The sequence below is a fragment of the Ambystoma mexicanum genome, chromosome 3q (genome assembly GCF_040938575.1).
Source record: "Ambystoma mexicanum isolate Mex_15411 chromosome 3q, UKY_AmexF1_1, whole genome shotgun sequence".
Taxonomy (NCBI): domain Eukaryota; kingdom Metazoa; phylum Chordata; class Amphibia; order Caudata; family Ambystomatidae; genus Ambystoma; species Ambystoma mexicanum.
In genome coordinates, this window is record NC_090926.1 from 307807536 (window position 1) to 307829192 (window position 21657).

Here is a 21657-nt window from a genome sequence, read left to right on the forward strand (position 1 = left end):
CAAGGTGTGCCGATACGATTTATGCATGTGCTTGCTGTAAGTCAACGTTTATTATTTGCACTTTATCTTTATTGTTACAAGGGATCCCCATAGCACCTGAAACCTGCCAGTTGCTATTTGCATACATGAGCATTGGGTTTCGATCCTGACACGCAACTCCTTTTCTCTTATTTATTTTTTTGCATGCTGAAGAGTCGTAGGTCCATTTTGTATACTCTGAAGACGGACATGCTGTCGAAAGTGGACACTCTGAAGCTTGTTGAGCATTTGAAATGCACCCACTCACAGTTAATCAGGCAAATCACCTTCATAAAGATTGCGTGCCACCAAGTAGAACTGGGGCGTACTCTGCCTCAACGGACATACTCTCATTCTACCCTGTTGAGTCTAGCGTCCTATCAACCACGCATTTGGGCAACTCCATCTTCTCCTTCTAAATCACGGCACAACGAACCAAACATATCTCACTATTCTAGCCTGTCACAATCTCCAATAATGTTAGCAACCACTGCATTCTATTTGTCGTCCTTGTCGATATCCTCCTCCCGTAAGGGATGACATGCATACATCTTCCCTTTCCTCTTCTCCTTCGATCGTACCTTTACTTCAGCCTGATCTAATAGCCATGAACCTGGCTCTTTCATCTTTATCAAAATTGTACGAGACTATTGATGCTAGGCCAAATACTCAAACGGAACTCTTGAATAATATATTCCAGAAACAACTTAATGCAAATTCCATTCTAACAGAACATCGTATGGCATATCCCAAACCCTCCATACACTTGCCTATGGGTCGCAAAATAGTACCTCTAACCTGTCCATTTAGGAACTGTGCTCATCTACCCCACAGTTCTGAAAAACCTCTGACATCTTTAGTCTGCACAGCCCAATTTGAATACTGCTTCACTTGTGCATCCTCCATGCTCAGCAATCGATTCTGACATGGCAGTAGGAGGCTCCACAATTGTAAACATTAGCAACAGCCAATATAATTCTCCCGAATCTCCCAAACTGCCCTCTAGTAACGCTGATCGTAGAACGACCAAAAAACCAATAAAAAAAAAAACCCAAGCGTTAGCAGAGGTCAGGGATGATTTTAGAATCTTTTGCAATCCAAGTAGAATCTCTAGCATGAAATCTTCTGTTTTGCCTCAGTCGAAGAAAAGTAAAAACATCAAAGCTATTGCACTGACAAATCAGGCGGCATCTAAACAATTCTTAAAAAACTTAATTAAACCGAAGAAACGATCTATGGATGCGAGTGCTGCCATCACCAAAAAATACACAAAGATGTCAAGCCATAATGCATCATCCAAAAAAAAAAATAACAATTTGATGTCTGTGGCAGAAATTACACAAGAACCACTTGACGAACTCTTAAATGAAATTGAATATCAGAAAGCACAGTCTTCCAATCCATCCAAAAATGATCCTCATCTAAATGGAGTCGCACAACCTCCAAGTTCGTAATACTCCAATGACAGAAAAGAGTCTTTCCCTCTCGAGCAAAGAATAACTGAAATAGAAAAGTCAGTTCGCCAGTTTTTTTCTAGTTCTGTACTTGCAGTGAAATCTTCAGATTTGCAGGTCGGAACCATGCCCAGTCCCTTGAACAAGATCAACCTCAATCATCGACATTGATCAGTAAGTGAAATGTGCAACTGAAGTCTGTGACTAAGCCCATTAAACCTGATAGTGTACCAAACAATGCATTTCACTTTCACACATTGATAATACAATGCAGAGTGGACTCTTAACGACAAATATGATCTCAACCGTACCTCGGTACTCAATATCTTTTCTGATGTAGCGAGATTGGAAGACCTGTCGTAATTTGATATAGATCTAGTGGAGTTCCTTCACGAGTCAGATTTAACTAGTGCAAGGCTGTGGATCTGATCAGGTGGAATCCTTAACTTAATATGGCAAGCCAGACAAATGATATTTGATCTAGGCTTCACTTTATCCTATGAATCGTATGAGAGATATAACACCACCTCCAAGAAGACACAAGATTCTATCAACACGTTTCAGCCTAGGGGCTCAGCACAAGACCCTAGAAGATTTCACTTTATAAATTCCACATATAAACAATCTGGACCTAACTTCAATCACAATCGACAGAATAACTGCTCATGAAGGACACTCAATTCATAGCCATTACCAAAGGAACAATCACAGACATTTAAATTAATTTCTTGGAACACCCGTGGTTATTGCCATTTAATTAACAACAAATCCAATGTTCTTGAGAAGTTTTATATCATAGCTTTACAGGAAACGTGGCTGGTGACCACTCCTGTGTGGAATGATTATACAATTGTGATGACCTCTGCACTAATTCAAGCCAGAGGATGACCGGTGGCGGGTCTTTTTGTAGCTACCAAAAACTCTCTGGCCTAAACTTAATGAAATGGGCCGAACCAAATCAGTTCATCCAGCTAGTCAAAGTCTCCTATCACTCGAATTCCATAGCTCTAGTTAACATCTACTCGAACCCCCTTGCCATCGAATCAGTGCTTGACTTGATCGACTCCGATTCATGCATTACAGCCATATTCATTGTAGGTGATCTAAATCCGACTTGTCTGACTACTAAAGACCAACAGCATACGCACTTAGCTCGCAGGTGGTGTGGTCTGATGGCTATTATTGGTGCTCAATGGAGCCATGGAGGGTTATGTACCGGCACAACCCACATGGTGCGCCAGCATCAGCAAGCGATCTGTCATGATGCCTGCCCCCGGAAGACCAGACCAGGCCCAGCAGCCCCGGAAGCAGGCATCATGCCACTTGGAGCATGCCCAAAAGCCCCAGTTAGGGGCTGTTTGGGTGCAGTCCTGGCGCCTATGGCGCCAGGCTCATAAAGATAAAGTCAGTCCTGGCGCCATGGGTGCCAGGCTCATTATTGATAACTTACCTGAAGCAGACCATGCTGCATACTCACCTGAAGCAGACCATGCTGCATGAAGACTCAAGCCAAATGAGGCTTAGCAGGGACTATTTTACTGAAGGGACTATTTTGTTACTTGGGTGGGGCTGTGGAAGAATACTTACCTGGATCTTCTTCCAAGGCTATTTAAACCACGCCCGGACAGCCACACGTGCTTCGCGTTATTCTGCTTGCTGCAGCGTAACGCTCACCGTGTTTTCAGCAGCTCCAGTCTTCAGCCACGCCCGCTTCAGTCCTGGGACTCCTGAAACAAGAAGAAAAGAAGGATAAAGGTTAGAACAGGAGTTTTAACTTTAATCCTTACCTGAATCCTGATCCATTTCGCCACGGAGCTGAAAGACAGAAGTCTTTGAAGCATTGCTTCGCATTCCTACGGCGCCGCGCTGAACTCACCTGCTTGGCGGTACTTCAGCATTCCATCACGCTCTCTCCATCTCGCGGCCGCCCTCCGACACCTAAGGAGACAAAGACAGCAAGGTGAGCAAGGGGACTCTCTAAGGCTATACAAGCTACCCCCAAGGACTTACCTGATTTACCACGGGGGGTACTCACCTCATCTCGGGTCAGCGCAGTCAACTCTGCTTCATCGCCGTACCCCGGCCCCTAAGGGGAAAACCACACTAGACTTACCTGAATCTTACCAATTGCCATTTGGAAATCTTCGAGTGGATTAATCGGCAACCTGCAAGGAATCGGACAGAGTGAAGATCAGACATTTGAACTCTTATGAACAATTGGACTTTAGAGTCAATACTGGAACTCACCAATTCTTCTACGCCAGTGAAGTAACTGGTCATCAACGCGCCCCTGCGGTCGACGCAGGATGGAGAGCTCATCCTTCCAAACCATCAGGTGAGACTAAGGAGGGGACATCAAGAGTGATCTGTGGGAAGACAACGGGTGTGGGGAAGGTGGGTTGACACTCAATTCCACGGGTGGTTAATTCCTCTTCTCCTTTGCAGAACGGTACTCCTGCGAGCCAGACAAACTAGGCTGAGCGGGCCAGTCCAGTCAGTCATCTCGGCGCTACACGTCACGCTGGTGGAAACAACAGCGGCCCAGTTCCGGTCGACGCCCCTGTGGGAACCAGGTGAGCGTAACACAATCATTGATTACATATTCACTGACCGAAATATGTTCTCCTTCATTGATAATTTCTGCATTCAGAAACAGATTGTTAGTGATCATGATCAACTAAGACTGTCATGGAAGTGGACTGTACCTAAATGCGGGCAGCATGATACACATGTAGACAATCAATTAACTGTAATCAGTGGTCGCAATCGATTGCAATGGACCCCGCACCATCTTTTCGATCTTTATTAGTGCATTCAATCTAGCACTCAGAATAAAACCCCTGAAACTCCATCAGATGGACTTTATATATCAGCTCTCCAACTCTTCACTGAGGTACAAATAAGATCTAATAAACCTATGTTTAAACACAAACATCAATTTGACTTGGAACTTAAGCAGCGAAAAACTTCGCAGAGCGATAAGACATATTAGAACACCAAAGCCATTGGATCAACAAACACAAGTTAAAAAGCTGAAGTTAAGATACAAAAACTTGATAAGATCCAGGTCACATGACCCTTGACCTCTGATGACATCACAGAAAGTGATGACATTTGACCCCACCCCAAAGTGGCATCACTGGGAGTGATGGAACACAACCTTTCACCCCTTGACAAAACAGGAAGTGGCATGGTTAATTTATTTATTTATTTATTCGCATTTGTTTAGCGCACAGGCAGCCCAGTGGGCATCGTGGCGCTTGTTACAGGAAAAGAAAATTACTTATTTTACATACATTACAGTCATTACTTGGTTGCACGAGAAGAAAACAGAGGATATGCAGATGACTAGTTGTACATACATTGAAATGAATTTCTTAGTTGCAAGAGAAGAGAAATGTCTACAGGGGGGGAAGAGGAGGGAGGAGGGGAGGGGGAGAGAGTAAACAACATGAGGAGAGTGAGTTAGTTAAACAAGATGGTTTTCAGCTTTTTTCGGAAAAGATATGATTGTAATGTGATATACATTCATACAACAATGAATCACCATATCTATCGTTAAAATCAGTGTGTATAGGCTCATGTTACCAAATTACTGTGAATGCAAGCAGACGCCCAAGGCCAAATTATAGCAACGTGCTATTAATTAGAACAAATATACATACAATATTACCCAACCTGTGTTGGTACTTATTTATAGACTTCGAAAGTATGAAAGGCTGAGTTGGCCTGGCCGAGCTTCGAACCTGCAACCTGCATATCACGCACACATCGCAGCAGCGAGCGCTCAACCCACTGAGCTATCTTACCAGCTATGGCTATATTGCTGGCTATACTAAAATGAGCAATTATATGTCTGAATGTTCTCAAAGTCAGAAAGCAAATTAAACTCTGTATTGGATACCATTAAACAGATAACTGCGATTTAACAGCAGGCCAGTTCATCTGCAGATCGGATGCAAAGTTGGTCACATGTGAAGCCTGTGTAGATCTACTTTTCAGGCTTCACAGTTTGGATAAATACATACCATTGGGAGGGTTCCTAACTGTGTATTAAAGTAATTAGAGTACCGCAGAGAAAGCATCGTACTCACGCGGCATCCCGTTACTCAGGGCACTCATTACCTCAAACAAACATCTTGAACAGCATGCCAGGGAAAGATAGACACATTACAACAAAGCATTAATTGTGGCACAATGAAATCAAGGGCCACTTCATGTGCTATGGTCAAACATTTCTACACTGTACACAAGCTTTTAGGCACAAGAATGTTATCAAGTGACCGAGGACACCGAGTTGGAATGTCAGTGATTCGCCCCCTGAAGTGTGCCTAAAATAAACCTTTAATGAGTCTAGCAATTATTGTATAGAATTCCAGAAAGACTATTTGTTATACCTATTCTTTTTTATTTAGGGTAACTGCTCAAAGTGATACATTTGTGGACCCCCCCCCCTTTTTTTTAGACGCCTGTACAAGAACGCCAGCCGCTGGCCACAGTCCAGGAGCTTCCATGAAAATAAAAAAAGAACACTTTTTTTATTTTATTTTTGTGGTAGCAAGGGATACCCCAGGGGTAGCAAGTGAGAACTCAGGGGCCGCAGTTGCGACCCCCAAATGACTTCCCTGGATGTGATCGCATGGACCGAAAATGTTTCATAGGGCAGAATGACTCTGCAACTTAGGTGCAGTCACACTCTGGTAGTGTTATCCGAGATTGGGAGCTATTAGCCATCCCCTTCGAGATGACTTGTGACACTGCGAGCCAACAAGCAGTGCCAACAAGGAGAATAGTCAATGTGCCTGGACGGAGAGCCCCTTTTGATAGACTAAGTGTTGAAACTACATCCTACCATGGCTATATGTACAACTGAAGTGCTCTACTCACTACAGGGTGCCAATGTAGGAAACCCTTCACAAAGAAGCCTGTAGTCCTCTGCCTGCAAGACTTGGGTAGCATCCCCGAAAGGTTCTCGAAATGACTCATTGCAACAAGATACACAATAGGGAAAAAGTGTATGCAAAAGACGAGCTAAAATCAATTAAGGAACTAAACATTAGACACACATACTCCATTGGCAAACATTTCCCACACAGAGTTCAGGTGCGAGTGTACCTGTATTTCTGTGGCCGCTGACAGCAGTTCTTGCCTTCTTTGACACTCCGTGAGGCTGCCACAAGGACCAGGCATCCCCTTTGCTTCCTATCTTGGTGCTCCTGCTGCTAAGTCAGAACAAAGGACAACCAAGACCACGTGGTACATTAATCCACCCAGCCACTGTCTCGGCATCCACCCACTATCCGGGTTTAGATTGTTCTAATGAGGGCTTAGTGAAATGTTAATTTTATTGTTTGATTGTCTTGAACTATTTTATTTTTATCGTATTCTTTCACTGTGCTGGTTAATTAATTGTGCCTGTCTCTTCAGAAAGCACGGATACTTTTTGCAGCTATATATTTTTGCTGGACTGTTTATGTGTACAATTCGGGCTGATTATTTACAGGCACTGGATAATTCCACCACAAAATGAATGCTGTCTTAGAACTTAAAATATTGGTTTGGTGGTACCAGCATCCAGTTCTCTTTAATTGTTGCTTACGCCTGTGTGCTTGGTTTGAAACAGTTTGAAACATTGGATTGTCTGGGAATAGGTGGTCATTGTTTCGGTTTCCACTTCATGACCACATTTATCCATCACTAAGTTTTGCTGCAACTACAACTGTTGGTCTTCAGATCTGTGATACTGTCAATGAGGGTGATAAAGAGTTATAGGAAGTATTCCTGACTGAGAAGTTGTGAGCTAAGCAGAGTCATGTCTATGCCTGCTGTTTTAGCAGCATGGTTAGCAACGTGGAAAAGCCAAATACAAGAACCTTCCCACTGAGTTCAAATATAAAGATTTAAACAAACATAACATAAAGAACAGATAATCAATTAACAATAATGAACAAATCTGTCATTAAATCTACTGACACATGAGTCTGAATGTTTCTAGTTAAATCCAATGTACATCATGAGAGAAGTTAAGCTGTTACAGCTCTGCACATTTATGTAAGTATGCGACTCTACCTTCAAGAAATGATAACAGGTATATGAATTAAAAACAAATCTAAAATTCAATGCAAGAGAAAATTGATTAGATATTTCATACATTCAATGTCCAATACAAACATATCTACCCAACTGTGAAAAACTCATTTCAAGACTACATGTGTTTCAACGAGTACAAATGAACAGTGGATAACGTTACCCCTCCCCTCATCTTCATCAGGAGACTTGCATGTCATTCATTACATTTCTGAATTCAATCTGATATTTCCAGGAAAAGAAGTCTGATATCTGTTGATGAGCAAAAAAGTGAATGTAATCAAAATAAAAATTGACTTGCCTAGATCAAGATGTTCTCCAGCATTGGATCTTTCATGGATTCACAAGCTTAGAATATTCCCCGTTGTCAGGCTGGGACCCTCGGTATATTTATAAAGACCTTTCCTATAGGAACATTTTTTGAAACTTCTGTGTCCTATCTACATCGTTTTCGGGCTGCGTACGCTTGACCCAATAGGACGTAGGGATATAAATAGCCCCGTCCCCGCGGCTCCCTTCAGATTTCAACCGTCTCCAAAGTAGCGGGAGCACCTCATGTTTGTTTCTACTTCGGTACAAGGTTGAGTTCTACTCTGGTCAGTTTAAAATGTCCGGAAAGGCGTTATTCTGTCCCTGTGCCACCTGTGGACTGCAAAAGGTTCATGAAGGAGATGGGCACATGGATTGTTTGTACTGTCTGCACCCTCACCACTCGGTGGACAGTTGTGAGATCTGCAAAGGCTTCTCACAGAAGGCGCTAAAGGATAGGACTAGACACCTGGTGACATGGCTAAATGAAGGAACCTATCCTTCATCGGAGGTAGGGTCGGCGCGCAGCCTGGCATCCAGGCCCAAGTCATCCAGACGGAATCCTATCGCTGGTCGGTGTCGGCAGAGCCTCCTCCAAAGAAGCCGCGTTCGATGGAGAAACACCCTTCAGAAAAACATCAGGCGAAAGAATCCTCGTCGAAACATGGACAAGATCGCCATTAAGGAAAGTCGTCTTCTTCATCTTCATCGAAAAAAGACAAGGACCCTTCGAAGACCTCCTCCTCAGGCGACCATCACAGGTCGTCCTCGAGTAGAGATTCGAAGAGGCATAAATCTGGCTCAAAAAAGGCGGGATCGCCAAAGGAGTCTGCGTCACAGCCAATAGCATTGTCTACAAAGACTCTGTCGCTGACGAGAGTATTACCGTCAACACAGGCAACGCCTGTAGTGGCCTCGGTGAATACGATGGTGACAATAGACCCATCCACGTTGACATCGTCGACGGTAGAGCCTCCAAGGGCGTGGCAACCGGAGGTGTATGATGCGGTTCTACCAGAGACCTTACTACAGCCAGAGGCGGCCTTTCTCAGTATCATCCATGGAGGAGGATCGAGAACAGATCTCTGGTCCAACAGATCTGCAGGGAGTGGCGTCGTCGACCATTGTGGGGGGGGGGGCAAAATGTCCCTGCTTCGTCGTCGTTGTTATTAAACCCTCAATCTATATTATCCTTGCAAGTGCTGTCCACTCTTCAGTCTCTCCTGAAGCGGCTGGATGAGAAGTTACCCCTCATAGACGCACCTTCGGGGATGTCGACGAGAGCTGCCAGCGACGAACCGGGTCCGTCGACACGGATTACGGAAAATCCAGCCTCCCGACCAGTGAGCAAAGAACCCCTACGCTCATACCCAGAAGAAGGGGAGTTACAAGATTCCGAGTCGGAACCTAGAGACTCTTTTTCAGAGGTATCCTCATCCCCTTCGAGGGATCCTACATGGGAGTCGGAAGCGGAGATGGAAGCACCTAGGAGCCCGGCTCAACCATCACCACTGGACGACATCATCGCTTTTCACACGATGATGGGCAAAGCCTTTATTGAATTTGGTCTGAGCCCAGAGGTAGAAAAGAAGGAGTGCTTCTTGTTCGACCATATGGGGAAAAGAAGGAAGTCAGTCTTCTCAGTTCCCATTCTAGACCACGTCTGGCAGGAAGGTTTGAGGACTATGCGCCATCCATTTTCAGAACCAGCGATAAAGAGCAGGTTGGAGAAGAAATTCAAGGCTCTACGCCTAAATGCTTGATTGCTCAACCATCTCCAGAGTCACTGGTGTCGGCTGCAGCAGCTAGGAAGGCCAGATCGCAGCACAAATGTTCTACCCCTCCGGATAATGAGGCTAGAATACAGGACGCGTTTGGCAAAAAGGTTCTGTCCGTAGGAGCGACGACAGTTAAAGCAGCTAACTCGCTGGCAATTATGGCAAGATATGACAGAGAGATGTGGCATCGTTTAGCCCCTATCCTAGAACACCTTCCTGAAGAACCTAGAAAGTCGGCCATGTTACTGGTCCGGGAAGGGGAAGAAGTGTCGAACCACTCGATTAACATTGCCGTGGATTTGGCGGAGTCCGGATTTAAGCAAATAAACAATTGAGTAGTTTTGAGAAGGCAGGCCTCGCTGAAATGTACTAACTTCAGACCGGAAGTGCAGTACAAGGTACTCGATATGCCGTGTGAGGGTGATCAACTGTTCGGGGAGAAAGTCGACGAAGCATTGAAAGGTATGAAAGAGGATACGGATATGGCCAGGTCACTAGGAGCCCTACAAAGTGGAAGAGCCTTTCGATCTTTTCGTCCCTTCCAAGGGGCATCAGGAAATTCCTGTTTTACTGCATCGAGAGACCGTAATTTCAGCAGGCCATCATACGCCTCCCAAGGTTATAGAAGGGCGGTCCAGGCCAAAACTACCAGGCTTCGAGAAGAAGAGGATATTCATCGTCAACAAAAGACAGGCAGTCAAAGTCACAACAATGACATGGTACAGGACGTCCTGGGAGGAAGGATGGCCCGTCGCGTTGACGAATGGAAAAGCATAACAACAGACCGCTGGATATTAGACACAGTAAAACTAGGCCACTCTCTGCAGTTCAAGGAAACGCCGTCACAGATTCCACCAGTGTATTCGGCGCAACCCCATCTTCACATATTACATCAAGAAGTGGAGCTTATGCTGCAGAAAGGGGCTATAGAATTCGTTCCAGTGGCCGTGATGGGTCAGGGAGTTTACTCTCATTACTTCGTGGTCAAAAAACCCAACGGCAAATGGCAACCTATTCTGGACCTTCGGACACTCAACAAGAACCTAAAAAGTTTAAAGTTCAAGATGCTTACACTTCAGGAGGTCATCCGGTCAGTGCAGCCGGGAGATTTTCTGGTGTCGTTAGATCTACAGGACGCATATTTTCACATGCCGGTACATTGACGACACAGAACATTTCTAAGGTTCCTAGTCGGTCGAAGCCATTACCAGTTCAAAGTACTCCCTTTCGGACTAAAGTCTTCTCCCAGGACGTTCACAAAGTGTTTGGCTCCAGTGGTAGCGTGGCTGCGAAGAAGAGGTCATCATGTTTACCCGTATCTGGACGATTGGCTGATAAAAGGCTTGTCTCCGAGCATAACTGAAGCAAGTCTAAAGGCCCCCATGCAACTTCTGAAACGCTTGGGGTTTGTGATAAACTTTGAGAAATCCTTGCTATCGCCCTCAAGGAACTTAGTATTTCTGGGCGCAGAGTTCCAAACCCAATCAGGGCTAGTGAGCCCCTCAGTGGAAAGAATTCAGAAACTGACTCAAAAGGCAAAGGAATGGAGAGTGGGCACCAGGGTGTCAGTCAGAAAATACATGTCGCTACTAGGAGCCTTAGCAGCTTGTATTCCATTGGTGAGCAATTGTGGTCTCTTCATGAGGCCGATACAAGAGTTTCTGGCAGACCGGTGCCCCCAGAGTCGGGGCCTTTGGTCGGACAAGCTGAGAATCAACCACGATCTTTGGCAGGCACTTCAGTGGTGGCAGCTCTCCAAAAATCTGACAAAGAGAATGCCCCTGCATAAGCCGGATTTCCAAGTAACTGTAGTGATGGATGCATCGCTGAAAGGATGGGGAACTCATCTAGGCCCCCTGCAAGTTCAAGGTCAATGGTCCCCAGCGGAGTCTACTCTTCAAATAAACGTGCTAGAGTTAAGAGCAGTACGTTGGGCGCTGAAGTCCTTTCTGCCGCGCATATGAGCGTCGGTTGTCAGACTACTAACGGACAATACAACAACAATGTTCTACCTCAGGAAGCAAGGGGGCACACGGTCCAGAACGCTCTCGAGCGAAGCTCAGAAAATATGGCATTGGGCCCTCGAACAGAATATCACCATAATGGCTTACCATCTTCCGGGGGTAAAGAATATACAGGCAGACTCACTCAGCAGGGAACTGAACAAACTGCACGAGTGGGTGCTGGATGACGGTTAGCTAGCGAAAGTCTTCAGAAAATTGGGTCATCCACCCTTGGATTTGTTTGCGACCCGAGAGAACAAGAAGTGTGCACGGTTTGCAAGCAGGTGGCCACAGCCCGAATCAATGGGGGAGGCGTTCTCCTTCCCGTGGACGAACAAGTTTGCTTATGTGTTTCGTCCGTTTCCACTCATCTGACGGACAATCCAGTGGATTCACAGGTACCCGTGCCGGGTGATTGTGGTGGCTCCTTATTGGGTGAGACAGTCGTGGTTCTCAGATCTACTGCAACTGTCGATAACGGAGCCAGTGAGGTTCCAGAAGATTCCGAACCTTCTATCTCAAGACAAAGGAGCGGTTTGGCATCACGATCCAGACTCCCTCAACCTGATAGCCTGGCTCCTGACTTCTCCGAGTTCGGGTATTTGAACATTCCCTCAGAGTGTCAACGAATTTTACAGGCAGCATGAGCTCCATCCACAAACGCTTCGTATGCAAGTAAATGGAAAAGATTCTGTATATGGTGCAGGGATCATCCGGGGATAGATTCCTTGAACGTCGAAGCACAGCAAATTCTGCCATATTTATTACACTTGGCAGAGCAGGGATTGGTTTTTTCCTCTCTAAAGGTTCATTTAGCGGCCATCTCGAGGTTTACTCGAAAAAGACATTCAACACCTTTTTTCAGCGATCGACTGGTGAAGCATTTTCTGAAAGGCCTTTTTTAGAACTTTCCCGCCAGCTAAGAAATTTCCACCAAACTGGAGCTTGAATCTAGTACTGTCAGCACTAATGAAAGCTCTGTTCGAACCGATGTCATCGTTGAAGTTTTTGTCATGGAAAATTGACTTTTTAGTAGCCATTGCGCGGGCAAGGAGGCTTTCGGAATTACAGGCATTGGTCATCGATCCTCCATACCTGCGGTTTTTCAAAGACAAGGTAGTATTAGCAACCAATCCTCACTTTATTCCTAAAGTGGCGACGACATTCCACAAAACATTCGTCTATTGTTCTTCCAACATTCTTTGGAACGGCTTCTTCTGTGGCAGAGAAAACTCGGATGTAAAAAGAGCTTTGAAGTTCTATCTCAGTCACACTCAAGGTTTTAGACGTACAAGGCAACTGTTTGTAGCTTATGGACCTTCGGTGAAGGGGAAATAGATCTCTAAGCAAGGACTGGCCCGCTGGGTGTCATCGGCTATTGCTTTTTGTCACTCTAAAGCAGGAAAACCATTGGAAAGACGCACAAAAGCTCAATCAACAAGATCCGCTTCGTCATCGGCAGCATTATGGTCTGTAATTCCATTGGTGGACATCTGTCAAGCGGCATCATGGTCGGTGCCGCACACATTTACTCGCCATTATTCCCTAGAGCAACAACATGCGGCAGATATGCAGATGGGGCGAGCGGTCCTTCGGCACCTGTTTCGGTAAGGTAAGCGCCATACAGGGGTATACATACTCTTGTCATTATGCCATATGTTTAGTTATCCTCAATGTACCTTGATGGGGATTTTCGCATACCCAGCTGCATATGTGGCTTGGAAAGTTTTGGTTTGCATGGCACACCTCCATGGTAGGGGTACTGCTGTATAATCTATTCTAAGCATGTGAATCCATGAAAGATCCAATGCTGGAGAAGGGAGTAGTTTCTTACCTTTAACTCCATTTCTCCAGCGTTGGCATCTTTCATGGATTCACATGCGCCCGCCGGCCTCCCCTGAATGCAAACTCTATATGTTCCCTCTACTTAGGGGGTTAAAATCTGAAGGGAGCCGCGGGGGTGGGGCTATTTATATCCCTACGTCCTATTGGGTCAAGCGTATGCAGCCCGAAAACGACGTAGATAGGACACAGAAGTGTCGACATTTTTTCCTATAGGAAAGGTCTTTATAAATATACCGAGGGTTCCCAGCCTAACGACAGGGAATATTCTAAGCATGTGAATCCATGAAAGATACCAACACTGGAGAAATGGAGTTACAGGTAAGAAACTACTCCCTTCTTAGGGTTTGTTTGTTTGTTTGACTTTTTTATGTGCACCAGACCCGTAGGTAACAGGGCGCAGCAGTAAGAAAATGCAAGGCTTACAAGGTTACAAAATATACATAATATACAATATAAAGGCTTACATGGTTACACAATATACAATATAAAAGCATATATGGTTACACAAAAATATGTAATGTACAAATATACAAGTTACAAGGTGACACCGAGTTTACCTGGGAAAATTAGGCAAGTGGGAATAAGCTGATCTAGGTACGGAGTTAGCCAAAGGGTAGCAGACTAGAGGTCAGTAGAGATGAGGTGTTAGATAAAAAAAAATCTGAAATGTAGGTATGGTTGGTCTGCTCTTATGTCTAGTGGCAGTAGGTTCCATAATTTGGCAGCCTTCACTGGGAAACTATTGCCACCAATTGTGATAAGCCTGTATCTAGGTATAGCCAGGCAATTAGCATTGGTAGCTCTAGTTGGTCTGAGAGAGATTCTTCTGTGAAGTTTGTCTGTAAGGCAGCTGGGGGCCCCGTTATTTAATGCTTTGTGGGTCAGTGATAACGTTTTTAGCTATATTTTGTTGCCATTAGACAACCGCTTATGTTGGTTTCTAATGGAGGAGATATGGGTTCTTTTGTTTATGCCAAGTGCTGCTCTCAAGGTGTTATTTTGTAATGTTTGGAGCCTCCGGATGGTGGTTTTGTTAGCACCACTGTAGAGGGCATTACAGCAGTCAATTCTGGATAGTATTAAGGCTCTGGCCAGGATCAAACAACTGTCCTTGCTCTTATCAGCTTGCAAGTGTAGTCCGTGGTGGAGGCCAAGGATTTTACCTGTTTATCAAAGGACAAAGTGGAGTCCAAGTAGAAACCAAGGGTTTTTACTTCCTTGGAGACTTTGAGGGTATTTCCGTCGATATTGAATGAAGAAAATTCCTGGCCTAGTTTTTTGATGTTGGCGTGTGTACCCATGATTATCAACTCAGTCTTATCATCGTTCAGGCAAAGGCCATGAGTGGCCATCCATGCCTGGATGATAAGATATGCCCTGTTCACCAACTCCGTCTCCTTACTATGATCCCCAGAAAGCGGGAGGAGAATCTGTGTATCATCTGCATAATTAGTCTAGATGACACCCAGATGGTCCAAATCATCGAACAAGGGTGAAAATGTTGTATAGCGTTGGAGAGACACAAGAACCTTGAGGAACACCGCACAGGATAGGGGTAGGGTCTGCGGCTGCCGATGGAGAGAATACTCTCATGGTTCTCTCGCTCAGGAATGATTCAATCCATCTGATAGCCTCAGAGGAGAAGTGAGCGGCAGAGTCAAGGTGTCTACAGAGGACCTTATGGTCCACTAAATCAAATGCAGCTGAGAGATCAAGTAAGAGCAGGAGTACTGTCCTCCCTTTGTCTCTCAGCTCATCGATTTGGGATTTTAAATCAATTAGGGCGGTTAATCCATCATACGTCCCAAGTGACAATGAACTAATGAAGCTACACTAAGTTAAACCTTTTGTCAAGTGTTTATCAGTGGGTATAATTGAAAGAAAAGTGTGGGATGCAGTACTGTGTTATTAACCAATCAACACTTATGAAACTATCTTTACAGCTAGTTCTGTGTGATAGCATCTGTAAGGTTTGTATTGTCAGTCTTTGTATCAGTGTTCTCACATTGCTGCATTGATATTGGCAGCCCTGTTCTGGCTCATTTTATCTTTGAGTTGGAGTGGGGGACTACCAGCTTGCCCCGCCCACTCACACCCCTCCCCTTCCACATCCACAAATTCACCACCCTGTTTTGGTCTTGATGCAAGGAACCTTTACAGACTAACCCTCTGGATGCTTCTAGATGGCTAGATTGGCCATACCGTTTATTGCACCACTCCTCGCACACATGACTCTACCTTCTCACTCACTCTGGCTCCCACAGTGGCCTGGCCACATTTTCTTCTTACCAGTGCATCATCAGCAGCCTGGCTGGGAGGGCTGAATAATGAACAATGTAGGGAATCCTCCTACCTCTTCTGCTCTTCCGGGACATGCCTCCACTCAGCATAATCTTACTGTCTGTGTGCAAGAGCACAATGCAGATGTCTATTGATATGTGCAGACACTGATGCATTTACAACAATGGGTCCAAACAGCAATCCAAATGCAGCAACATTAGGTCAAACCCTTGAGTTCAACAGGCAACCCCTTTGATTGTTCCAATACCCAAACACTTGCTGTTGATACACCTGCAGGAGGATGTCTACAAATCGAGTATAGCCTTCTTTGGCAGAAGAAAGCACTAACAGAGATCTAAGGTCGGGTGTTCTTTAAGGGCTTTGTAGTATAACTATAATGTATTTTCTAACGTCCATTCGGAGTTCGATATTTCATGTTTACTTCACCTGCAAGATGCATGCATTCTAATGTTGGTGCATACAGAATCCTTCAAATATCTGAGGTTTGCAATCAGTGGTCTACATTTTTAATTTAAGGAATGTCCTGCCCAACTAATTTTGGTTCAAAGAGTTTTAATTAAATGCTTGTCTTTGGTGTCTGCCAACATCAGAAGCCAGTGGTTCACATATATCCCTACTGAAATGACTCATAAATGAACTTCCATCAAAGGAAGTAGAGGTACAACCGCATTAGCCCGTTATGGAGGTTTGGGTATGCCATAAATGAAAGTGAGTCATCATTGGTCACATGACCACAGTTATAATTCGTTGAGCCATGCTGGACACAAATGAGTGCCTGCAAGAACACAGAAAGAAATTATTAACATTATCCAGGATGTCAAATGATTTCCAAACTGTAAGTACTTGCACTTTTTCAAAACAATTCCCGTTAATCGCTTCAGATATTCTAAATGCTATCTTGGCACTGCCTTCCTCAAAAGCCCTTTGCCTCATGCAGGCCTATATCGTTAATAAATATACATTAAAAAATCTCTGCAAAACTCCTATCAGATCATATAATGTCACAGGTAACTCCACTAATTCATCCTGATCAATCTCTGCATTTCATCCCGGCAGATCCACAGCTTTAAATTTACGGCAAATGTTTGTGCGATCATGGCCCAAATTGACCGAGGTGTCCAAGCAGTGGCAGCTCTATTAGATGGTCCAAAGGCATTTGATTAGACTCCTTGAGAAAATCGGAATTTCAGGTTAATGAAGTACGTGAAATTATTATATTCGCTCCCACCACGAGGATTAGTCTGCTGGGCAGATGCTGAGACTTGTTCCAGTTGGATATGGGAAATAGACAGGGTTGCCCCCTATCGTCCCTCCTATTCACTCTTGCTTTGGAAAAACTAGCTACCAGGATTAGAACTTTGCCTGTAGAAAGGTGGCTGGTGATGTGGGGGCAAAAAGAGATCATATCCCTTAATGCTGACGAGATTGTAGTCTACGTTAAAACGTTAAACCTTTGCCTGCTCACACAGGAGATAGAGAGAGAAAGAGACATGTGGCCACTTTTAAAGCCTTCATATAAATTGGTCAAAATCATTACTGTTTCCCTTAACAAACAAGACCTCTAAACCACCAGGTATGGGAGAATATAAGTGGAAACAGCAATCAGTAAAATACCTGGGAATCATAGTGAGTAGACACCTCGCTCCTGAACAACAATCACAGCACCTACCTTCAATCCCTCCATCATAAAATCTCACAATGGATTTTGTTGCCCATATCTACATATGGGAACATATCTAACACTAAAATACTAACATTTCCCAAACTCTTTTAATCTATTCCAAAACATTCCCATATGGCCAGGTAGGACCCTTTTTGAGCAGCTGTGCTCACTTTTAATACAATTAGGATGGCACACAAGGTCTGCAAAGATAAAATGGGAAACAATGGCACGCTTTTTCCCAATGGGGACTTGGGGCGGCCGACATGGAACTCTACGACTTAGTAGCACAAACTCAATTAGCATACGATTGGATGCCATGATCCCTTTTCTGGAACTCTACGACTTAGGAGCACAAACTCAATTAGCATACGATCGGATGCATGATCCCTTTTCTTGTCTCACATTTGAATAGGAGAAATTGTAAGTCCACCCACATTCGATACAAGCAAACCTGCTCTCTATCAACCCAACTGATACCTGTACATTTGATCCAGTATTCTACTCTATAAGGGGTCGGAGAAAGTTGCATAAATGGGTGAATATCCCATTCTCCTACACGCCTGTGGGGTATCGAGGAATTGGGTTCTAAGTGCAATGAAGAGATAGAGAACACTTGCTCCCATCTTGGCATACCTTTTATATAAGATATATGCAGAGGGCAAGTTTGTTTCCAAAGAGCAATTTGTTAACAAGGTTGGTAATTTTCATTTAACGTTCCAATACCATTGTACGTGCATGGCCTTTAAGTGATGGAGTCCACATTTTCCTCAAAAGCCACCTCGATACCCTACCCTTAAATGCATAGTAACAGCATGCGATGCTGTAGAATTGTCTCGATGCTTTACAATTTGGTGCAAGACCTATTGCCTCCTCAACCCCATGAGTAAAATAAAATGGGAGAGGGACTTAAGTAAGCAATTTGAGGACTTTACATGGACACATTATGTGATTACACCCTTCAATTCTCCCTCAACACCAACTTTTAATGAATATAATATAAAACTGCTTTGTGCTGAAATATTAGAGGTGTGGGTACTGTACAACCGTCCCTATCTATAACTATTATTCTTTATATAAAACTATCACTGATCTGGTAACTGCTATGCCATATAAATGCTGTGGAGTTATGCTGCCTGACAGGTGCCTCTGTTAAATGCTAAACTCATGCCTAAACTCGAACGCAGAATATGGCTGTCAGGTGGTGCTGTCGATTTTTGTTAGGGTAGTATTTGGATTATGTTCACATTTATTTATACAAAATGATCACCCATTTTGATCATTCAGAAACCCTGTAAAGGGATTATTTGTTCCTCCCTATGGTGAGGATATTATGGTTACTGTAGGGGGGGGTAGAACATTGGGGTTTGAATGGGAGAACATTTGGCACAGGGGAAGGGTAATACTGGTTGTGCTGCTCATTTCCCGACAGGCTTCACCTATACTTGTCAGGCCTTTCAACAAGGGACTGTCCCAGGGATCATTACCCAGCTCTTTGCTGGGTTTCTTGCCCTGCTCCGAACCCGGTCGCTCGGGGGTTATAGTTGCTGACGAACGACACACCCGCCGTTCCTGATCTTCAGTCTTATAGGTATCATCTGAGCATCATGGATGCTTGAGGCCCTATGCATGGACTTCCAGATCTTATGCCTGAGACTGTCCTGCCTGGCACTAGATAGGAATCTTCTCAAAGCTCCACTGCTTTGCAGGGGCAGTGTCTACATTCCCTGCTTAATGCTGCATTTCGGGCACTCATGGTGGGAAAGCTGCTGCTGCACATCAGACTGAGCATCAGTGGCTGAGACATCCAAGTGAACATGCTGCGGTTCTGCCTACTGTTCCAGCCCACCTGCCGCCTGTAAGTTCCTCTAGGGACCCGCTGTGGTGTGTGACGATAAGAGCCAATGCAGATCAAAACAGGGCTATTTGTGGAATTGTCCTATTGTTTGTTTTCAGGCAGACTGTGGCTTCCTTGGTTAGGTTTTTTCTTCAGTGACAGACTCACCATGGAGCCCCTCACCTACTGTACTCTTTCATATTGATTTTGCATGTTTTTGCAGCCTCCCAAGAGAGTCAGAAGTGAGGATTTACTTCAAAAAGGAACAGTTGCTTGTTTGTGTGGACATGGGTGGGTAAAGAGATCCCTCAAGGGAAATCGAATTCCATTCTTTTTCAGATATTGCCATTTCTTATGACTCTTGCAATGGTCCCAGTTTTAATAGAATTATCTCTTGATAAAGCTTTGCTCTTATTCCCAGTTATGTTATTGTGATTTATACCACACATCTCTGCCTTTTTCATGGTCTCCAGGCAGTCAGTTGCATCTGACAAGGAAGCAGAGTTGGGGGTTAGTTAGTGGGACGCAGATGGAGAGCACAAGAGAGCTTTTCCTGTGATGTTGGTAGCTTCAGCTCAGAAGAAAACAGACACTGTGTGTTGGGTTTGCTTCTAGGTGGCATAGTTTGGTGTTGGTTTGGTGCATGAGTCTCCATATGATTGGTTTGTGTGCCTGTGGTGTAGTGCTGGGGGTTTAGTGTGTTATGATGGAGTGGGAGGTGGAAGGCGTGCACAGTTTGCTGTGTGATTTCGTGTTGGTGCTGCAATAGAGGGAAGTGTGTGTCATATTTGATGGTCTCTCTTCCTCCTCGAGGCTTTTGCACAACTATGTGCTCTACCTCAGTGGAACGCTCTGATGCTTGAGGGCAAGGAATAAGCAGTTTGGGGAGATGGTGTGATAGGTCACAAAGTCCTTGATGTGGACCAGGAAAGTGTGGTGGGACAGGAGGGTGGCCAATTACTCTAACTCTCCATCCTACGATTCCGTTACGCCTCACCCTCTCCTCTCTGGCCCGTAACCCACTTTGCTTAACCTCAACCTCAACTTCAGTTTCCTCAACCAGAACTGGCCTTGCTTCTCCTGTAACCTCTTCAAGTTCTCTATCTCTTTCCTTAACTCTTGGACCAAATTCTCCTCCTGTTCTTCCGGTCATCCTCCTGCTCTACCTACCTCCACTTCCTTTACCAATTCTTGACCAACTTCACATCCCTTTCCTCACTTTCTTTCTCCTTTCGTACCCACCTTTTGCCGCTGTATTCGCCTTTCTTCTCTTTATTCTCTCCAACCTTCTTCACCAGTATGGGCACCTTGCCTTTTCAATCAAATTTTCCAGGTCTTTCTTACTTCTCCCACCTTTTTATCCCCTCTGAGCATCACCCATTTACTCAAGGACCCCCTCAAACTCACTACTGGCTTTTCCACTTCCTACCTCCCTGGGCACCAACCTTACTTATACTCAATGATCTTCTCCACTTCACAACTATGACTTGAATTTTGTTCACCCCTCTGGCTGCCACCAGGCACCTCTATGCTCTTCTTTGACTCACTACAGCCTCGCGCACCTTCTTCACCCCTCCGGGCATTACCCATCTCCACAATGATCTTCACCAACACACAACTGTCATTTGAATCTTCTTCGGCTCTCTGAGCTCCACTCCTCTCCACAATGATTGTCTCTAATTTGCTAATACTACTTGCACCTTCTTTACCTCTCTTTGTAGCACGCTTTCTCGGGTCACCCTTACCAGGGCTCAAAATTTGCAATAGCCTTTGGCTTTGACTCTTGGCGAGTAAGAAATGGTGTGTTGTATGCATGTATGGAATTGAGGTGGCAGGTGACTTTTTATGGTCAGCTAGTAGGTTCAGATGTTGCCTATTGCCCTTACTATCCTTGGCCACCACTCGCTCACACCTTATCAGCTAGTGCGGTTCTCTTAGCTCCTCTCTTTGGTCTCCTTTGTCTCTCCAGCTTCAAGGCTCCAGTGTAGCCCAGGCTTTTGGAAATGTATTCCAGCTTATTGTGCCTTGCTCCTCTTCGAGGTCCTCCTGGTCTCTCCTACAGCTTTCTCCAAAACAGCTTCTGTCTTCAGTTTCTTGTCTTCAGCTCCTACTCCAAATGCTTCCACTATCAGACTGAGCTCTTGGGTTTTTATAGCGTATTTTCCCCACCTACAAGCTTCTCTCTGTTGAGAGAGGACTAAATTGTATTACTGTGCCGGGAATTGGCTTTGTGTTTCCACCCTCTGGGATGGCTTACAGCCCCATTGTGGTTCTTGGAATATGCCTGTGCCTCCCCTTGATCAGTTCCCTCTCTGTCATGGTTCTGCGTGTTTTAAAAACATTCTTTTGCAGAATGGTTGACTAG

The 21657-nt window shown here is 44.7% G+C and overlaps 1 protein-coding gene across 1 annotated transcript in view; it reads left to right on the forward strand.

Moving 5' to 3' along the window:
* Positions 1-21657, forward strand: part of WNT10B (Wnt family member 10B) — a 406409-nt gene that overhangs the window by 320920 nt on the left and 63832 nt on the right. The gene's annotated exons all lie outside the window — the stretch shown is intronic.